Genomic DNA, 6,921 nt, shown 5'->3' with positions numbered 1-6,921 from the left:
ATCAATATAACCATTGGCCTGGACAAAGTCAAATTAACTCTTGATCCCTATCTGGTGACCCTTGGTGCAAAATGTCCACGTTTGGACAAAGTTGTGCCTTGGCTGTGAGAGTCAAAACAGTCTAATTAAGTTCATTGACTTGGGTTACCTGTGGCGACTCACCACTTGGGTAGGGTTGCCAACTTTCCAAGATGGCCCTTGACTCTCCAGGAACTGAGGATAGGACGGCGCGGTGGCACAGTGATTAGCACTGCTGCCTCACAGCGTCAGGGACCCGGGTTCAATTCCCGGCTCGGGTCGCTGTCCGTGTGGAGTTTGCACGTTGTCTGCGTGGGTTTCCTCCCACAATCTGAAAGATGTGCTGGTTTAGGTGCATTGACCTGAACAGGCGCCGGAGTGTGGTGACTAGGGGATTTTCACAGTAACTTCGTTGCAGGGTTAATGTAAGCCTACTTGTGACTAATAAATAAACCTTAACTTTAACTTTTGACTTTAAGATTGGTTACCTTCACCAGCCCATTCCATATCCATGACCTCTACCACCTAGAAGCTCAAGGGCAGCAGATGCATAGGAACGCCACCACCTGCAAGTTCCCCTCCAAGTCACACACCATCTGCCGTGGGGTGGCACGGCGGCACAGTGGTTAGCACTGCTGCCTCACAGCGCCAGGAACCCTGGTTCAATTCTGGCCTCAGGTCACTGTCTGTGTGGAGTTTGCACTTTCTCCCTCTGTCTGCGTGGGTTTCCTCCGGGTGCTCCGGTTTCCTCCCACAATCTGAAAGACGTGCTGGTTAGGTGCATTGACCCGAACAAGTGCCAGAAGGTGGTGACTAGGGGAATTTCACAGTAACTTCATTGCAATGTTAATGTAAGCCTTACTTGTGGCTAATAAATAAACTTAAAAAAAACTTTAACAGGCACCGGAGTGTGGCAACTAGAGGATTTTCACAGTAACTTCATTGCAGTGTTAATGTACGCCTACTTGCGACAATAATAAATAAATAAACAAATAAATCTTGACTTGGAACTATATTGGCGTTCCTTCACTGTTGCTGGGTCAAAATCCTGGAACTCTCTCTCTAACAGCACTGTGGGTGTACCCACATCACAGGGACTGCAGCGATTCAAGAAGGCAGCTCACCACCACCTTCTCAAGGGCAATTGAGGATGTGAATAAATGCTGGCCAGCCAGCAACACCCACATCACATGAACAAATGTAACATATTCCAGGGTATGGCTGCAAGCAAGCCTGGAGAAACCTCAACAAGACCTTTAAAAAAATTGTGTGCTTTGTAAAAAAGTTCTTTGAACAATTTTATAGAATCATAGACTCCTACAGTGCAGAAGGAGGCCATTCGGCCCATTGAGTCTGCATCGAATACAATCCCATCCAGACTCTATCCCCATTTATCAGTGGAACTCTTTGCCGCAGAAGGCTGTGGAGGCCAGATCATTGAGTGTCTTTAAGACAGAGATAGATGGGTTCTTGATTAATAAGGGGATCAGGTGTTATAGGCAAAAGGCAGGAGAATGGGGATGAGAAAAGTATCAGCCATGATTGAATAGCGGAGCAGACTCGATGGGTGAGTGGCCTAATTCTGCTCCTATGTCTTATGGTCTTATAACCCCAGGTATTCACCCTGCTAATCCCCCTACCTACACATCTTGAGACACTAAGGGGCATTTAGCACGGCCAGTCAACCTAACCCTGACCTAATTTTGCTTATTCATTAAAAGAAGAAACATTGACGCTGGGGAATAGTGCTGTTTGACTAAAGTTGAGAATCATCCGATCAGCCGATTGCTTCGCAATGAGCTGTGGGAAGGCAGAGCACCATGCGGATGGACACACTGAGCAACCAATGGTAGAAGGAGGGAGGTCATGTGATCCAATCTCCAGGAATATGTCCAACCAAGTTGGCAACCCTTCGCATGGGGGATGTAGAGTACGTGAGAAAAGGGGAGGATGTTGGAGAGGAAAACATGCATGAACACAACAGAGCTGAGGCTATAAAAGGTACAATGACCTGCGAAGGCTACAGATCTGATTGGCTTTGGGTCAGTGGTCTTCTGGAACTAGTCGTGGATACATGTTCAGCAGGGGCTTTGTGTCTCTCCTCACCTTCAGTAAGGAGGTGAAAGTTCTTTACACTCTATTGTAAAGAACTGATGAGAATTCACTCATTCATTAAACTCACAGGCTGCTCGAAAAGACTTAGTTGCCAACCCTCCAGGATTGTCCTGGAGTCTTCGAAAATTAAAGATTAATCTCTCAGACACTGCAGTGAGCAACTCTGAGGAAATCTTATCAGGCATTATTAAAAAAAGTCTTTATTTCCACTTTCTTCGAGCAACTCTGCTTGTTAGTTTCCAAAATACAAGCCCACTTCTTTCTCAGAAGACTAAGGAAATTTGGCATGTCTGTTACGACCCTCACCAATTTTTACACATACACCTTAGAAAGCATCCTTCTTGGACGGCACGGTAGCACAGTGGTTAGCACTGCTGCCTCACAGCTCCAGGGTCCCGGGTTCGATTCCCGGCTCGGGTCACTGTCTGTGTGGAGTTTGCACATTCTCCTCGTGTTTCCGTGGGTTTCCTCCGGGTGCTCCGGTTTCCTCCCACAGTCCAAAGATGTGCGGGTTAGGTTGATTGGCCAGGTTAAAAATTGCCCCTTAGAGTCCTGAGATGCGTAGGTTAGAGGGGTTAGCGGGTAAATATGTGGGGGTAGGGCCTGGGTGGGATTGTGGTCGGTGCAGACTCGATGGGCCGAATGGCCTCCTTCTGCACTGTAGGGTTTCTATGATGTGTCACAGCTTGGTATGGCTCCTGCTCTGCCCAAGACTGCAAGAAACTACAAACGGTCGTGAACTAAGCCCAGTCCATCACGCAAACCAGCCTCCCATCCATTGACTCTGACTACACTTCCCGCTGCCTCGGAAAAGCAGCCAGCATAATCAAGGATCCCACGCACCCCGGACATTCTCTTTTCCACCTTCCTCTGTCAAAAAAAAGGTACAAAAGTCTGAGGTCACGTACCAACTGACTCAAGAACAGCTTCTTCCCTGCTGCCATCAGACTTTTGAATGGAACTCCACATATTAAATTGATCTTTCTCTACACCCTAGCTATGACTATAACACTACATTCTATACCCTCTCCTTTCCTTCTCCCCTTTATACTCTATGAGAGGTATGCTTTGTCTGTATAGCGCGCACTGTATCCCAGTATGTGTGACAATAATAAATCAAATCAAATCATATAATAAATAACAAATCTTAGAGCGCCTCTGTTAGTTAGTTTCCAAAATATTGGAGATGAGGACAAAGATTGTTTGATTCCAGTCAAGAATTACCCAATGGGATCAGGAAGAACCTATTCCTTTTCAATGGAAATGCATGGAGATGGACAATTCAGGCAAGCAATGATGGGAGAGTTGAGATTGATGTGGGGGGGAGGTGGGGGTGAGTGGGGGTTGGGATATGGGTGGGGGTGAGTGGGGTGTAGGGCCGCAATGTGGATGGAAGCAGGAGCTCGTGTGATGAAGCCTCTGGGATTCCAAACAACCAGTTAGCAGCCTAGTATAACCGAAAATGCACTCAGAATCATGGGATCATAACAGTGCAGAAGGAGGCCATTCAGCCCATCGAGCCTGCACCGACAACAATGCCACCAGGTCTTATCCCCGCAACCCCAGGTATTAACCCTTCAAATCCCCCTGACACTAACAGGCAATTTAGCATGGGCAATGCACCTAACCTGCACGTCGTTTGGACTGAGGGAGGAAACCGGAGCACCCGGAGGAAACCCGTGCAGACTCGGGGGGAACGTGCAAACTCCACACAGACAGTCACCTGAGTCCGTCATCGAGCCCTGGTCCTTGGTGCCGTGAGGCAGCAGTGCTAACCATTGTGCCACCGCGCCGCACCGACCCGGACTCCAGGGTTTAATTGCCCTTGGATGCTTTCACTGCCATTGACTGGGGACGTGCCCTTGACGTGGTGTGAAAGGCATTATTATTACAGTAATAATAAAAACATATGTACAGCTTCAGCGTTAGTGGAGCAGAAATAAACTGCACCAGTTGGGTTCGCTGGTTTCTAGGGATTTCAGCTGGCTTATCGCTCCTGCTCCGCACATTAATTAATTACAGGAACTGATTTCATCACCAGGAGATGAAACCGGGCATGGTGCCAGGTGCTGGTACAAAGATGTCCCCAGGCCCTCTCTTACTTCAATTACACTTCATAATCATCTGCTCTTCGTTAACAATAAAAGTGCCAATTTATACTAATTAAAAGTAAATTAAGAGTCAAATTTCATCTCCTATAAACCTGTGACAATAAATAGTGCTCCAAAGGTATTGATGCATTCATAAGGTCTTTTTTAATTTAAACCCGTAATACAATATGATCAATTATTGTGATATTTTATTCCACTGTTGCGATAACCTTCGTATCGTTATTTTAAGTAAGGTGTGAAATTAATCTCATTTATTGCAGCATATTTTCTAAGCCTCTATCTGAGTACGTGGCTGCTGGGAGTTGGGGATGGGGGCAGACAGGGGATGGATGAGATATTGGGCAAGATTCTTCGACCTCCCAGCTGCGTGTCTCCTGCCGGCGGGCGGTGGAGCGTTGTTTGCTCGCGGCAGGATTCCCAGGTCCCCGGCACTGTCAATGGGAATTCCCATTGACGTCACCCCACGCCAGCGGGAAACCAGGGGGTGGGGGGTACGCTGCCGGTCAAACCAGAGAATTTGGCTGGAGAATTTGAGCCATTTTAGTCATTGTGTCCTGGTCATCATGATGTGTTGGGCATGCGTGTTGAACAAGCTGGTGTTTTCCTGTCAACTTTGCACGTCCCCTTTCTATGGTTGTTCAGTCTCAATACGTTTTGAGGCCAAAATGTTGTCTGATTCCAAGAAGAAATTAGATATAGCTCTTGGGGCTAAAGGGATCAAGGGATATGGGGGGGAATGCAGGATCAGGATATTAAGTTAGATGATCAGCCATGATCAAAATGAATGGCAGAGCTGATTCGAAGGACCAAATGCTTCTAGTTTCTGTGACCAAAATGGTTTTCGCTTGTACAAGTGCTTCTAGAAAGCATTCTTTCTGGTTGTATCACAGCTTGGTATGGCTCCTGCTCTGCCCAAGACTGCAAGGAACTACAAAAGGTCGTGAATGTAGCCCAATCCATCATGTAAACCAGCCTCCCATCCATTGACTCTGGCTACACTTTCCGCTGCCTTGGCAAAGCAGCCAGCATAATTAAGGACCCCAAGTACCCTGGACATTCTCTCTTCCACCTTCTTCCATCGGGTAAAAGATACAAAAGTCTGAGGTCACGTACCAACCGACTTAAGAGCAGCTTCTTCCCTGCTGCTGTCAGACTTTTGAATGGACCTACCTTGCATTAAGTTGATCTTTCTCTACACCCTGGCTATGACGGTAACACCACATTCTGCACTCTCTCGTTTCCTTCTCTATGAACGGTATGCTTTGTCTGCATAGCGCGCAAAAAGCAAATATTTTTCACTATATGTTAGTACATGTGACAATAATAAATCAAATCAAAATCAAAATCTATGATGACCGAAATATTGTTTGCAGCGCCTGGAAGTGTAAAGGAAATTGAAATTTAGCTTCTCTGGTCCAAGGTAAGGAAATAACAGCTGTGGCTCAGTCGGTGACGGAGCTGCCTTTGCATCAGCATGTTGCAGGTTCAAGTCCCACTGCAGAAATTTGAGCATATAATCTAACCTGGCATTAACAGGGCAGTACAATGCTGCACTGTTAAAGGTGCCAATTTCTGGATGAGGCAGTAAGCCAAAGCTGTGTCTCAGTGGGATGTAAAAGACACCAAGGCACTGTTTCAAACAACAGATGTACAATCCTCCTTGGTATCTATTTATCCCTCAATCAACATCATTAATTATCTGATCATTATCACATTGCTGTGTGCAAATTGGTTGTTGCTTTCTCTGTATTGCAACAGTGACTGCACTCCAGAAGCACTTAGTTGGTTGTAAAGCATTTTTGGAATGTCCTGCAGTCATGAACGATGCCATAGAAATGCAAGTGTTTATCTTCTTTTAAAGTGAAGCCGTAGACACATATGTCTACATTTACACTACATTTACACTACGTCTTTTCAGGTCTCTCAACTGGTGTCTCAAAGTACTCCAGATCCAATTAATTACTCTGGAGACACAAGCGTGGCAGACGTGGTACCTGCTTTGTGCAAAGCAAGATCCCACACATCCTGGGAAGTCCAGTTCATCTGATTTGACAGTGGATTATTGAAAGCAAAATGCCAGTAAGAAACCACTTGTATATACAAAGAACAAGAATAATACAGCACAGGAACAGACCCTTCAGCCCACCAAGACTGCACTGATACGCGCTTTCTATCCCTCTGTCCGCCCCCTGTTCATGTGTCTATCAAGAAACGCCTTGAATGTTGCTAATGGTCTGCTTCCACCACCTCCACTGGCAGTGAGTTCCAGACACCCACCACCCTCTGTGTGAAAAACATTCCCTGCATGTCTCCCCTAAACTTACCCCCTCTCACCTTAAACCTGTGCCCTCCTGTAGTTGACACTTCCACCCTGGGAAAAAGCCTCTGACTATCCATCCTATCTTTGATTTTTGATTTGATTTATTATTGTCACCTGGATTAGTATACAGTGAAAAATATTGTTTCTTGCACGCTACATAGACAAAGCATACTGTTCATAGAGAAGGAAAGGAGTGCAGAATGCAGTGTCACAGTCATAGCTAGGGTGCAGAGAAAGGTCAACTTAATGCAATGTAAGTCCATTCAAAAGTCTAACAGCAGCGGGGAAGACGTTGTTTTTGAGTCGGTTGGTACGTGACCTCAGACCTTTGTATCTTTTTCCTGACAGAAGAAGGTG

This window comes from Mustelus asterias, unplaced genomic scaffold (genome assembly GCF_964213995.1).
Source record: "Mustelus asterias unplaced genomic scaffold, sMusAst1.hap1.1 HAP1_SCAFFOLD_796, whole genome shotgun sequence".
Classification (NCBI taxonomy): Eukaryota; Metazoa; Chordata; class Chondrichthyes; order Carcharhiniformes; family Triakidae; genus Mustelus; species Mustelus asterias.
Note: the sequence above shows the minus strand (reverse complement) of the source record.